The sequence below is a fragment of the Echinops telfairi genome, unplaced genomic scaffold, assembly GCF_000313985.2.
Source record: "Echinops telfairi isolate 266 unplaced genomic scaffold, ASM31398v2 ScPeMD7_25;HRSCAF=90, whole genome shotgun sequence".
Lineage (NCBI taxonomy): Eukaryota > Metazoa > Chordata > Mammalia > Afrosoricida > Tenrecidae > Echinops > Echinops telfairi.
The window spans coordinates 32,774,679-32,775,848 of record NW_022103922.1 but is presented as its reverse complement, the minus strand read 5'-3'; positions in this window follow the sequence as shown (position 1 = coordinate 32,775,848).

Genomic DNA, 1,170 nt, shown 5'->3' with positions numbered 1-1,170 from the left:
GCTTTCTTCACCACATTTTCTTGTGCACCCATTGTCTTCAGCGATCATGCCAGGCAGGTGAGCATCTCAGACTGCCGAATTGTTAGAACAAAGTGTTCTTGTGTTGGGGGAGTACTTGTGCAGGGGCCCACTGGCCATCTGTTTTCTTAATACTCAACCTATAAATATATGTGCATAGATCTATTTCCCTCTCATCATATATAAATATATTTACATCTTTATATGCCTGTATTTACATCTCTAAGACTACCCTTTGCCTTCTTGTTCTTTCCTCTATTTCTTTGTACTTTCCTCTTGTCCCACTATCATGTTCTGCCTTCATTTGGGTTTTAGGCATTCCTCTTGGTTACATTGCCCTTGGTCCAGCCATGCAAGGCCTCCCACACCCTCTTTGACATTGATTTTGGATCACTTGTTGTTCCCTTGTCCCTGTGCTGGTTAACACCCTCTTCCACCACCCCCTCCTTCCCCTACCCCCATGTTCCCCTGATCTGTCATCCCGTTGTTCTCTCTTCTGGCTTGTTTATTCCACCTATCCCTTCCAGGTAGACATGCTATGTACCATCACCAGACAGTGCAACGAAGCAACAACAGAAAATAAAAGAATGGCTACAACAATTACACGCACACATGCATACATATATAACCGTATGAATAGTTCAGGGTCTGTTTGTTTTCCTTCACGTGTGCTTTCCAGTTAAGTCTGATGGCGTGCCATGCCCCGGCACTGCCTCTGTCCCTGAGGACCTCATCGCTCTGCTCCCCTGCTGCTCTTATGCATGCCCCCAGAGGCTGGCGTTCGGTGTGGTGAGCTCGTGGCGGGCACAATTCCCGCCGTTTGTCTCCAGTGCTGTCCCCAGTGGTGCCATGGGTCAACAAGGAACGCTGTGTCCCGTGGTGGGGCCAGCCCCGTTGTCATCTCCATGCATCGCTGTTCCGAACAGGCACATTGTCCCCAGGGCTCAGCGAGCCAGGATGTGCTCCACTCTTTCCTTTTCTTCCCCTTCCCCGCTCATTGGCTCACATGCGCTCCGACCAGAACAGTCCCCCTTCCCCTCTTCCCGAGCTGAAGCTTCAGTGCTGTCCTCTGAAGTGAATTCCCCCTGGGAGGGTGGTGTCGTGCACCCAGTTGGTAATGGGGCCGGCCCCTCAGGCCTCTCCATCGGTTCC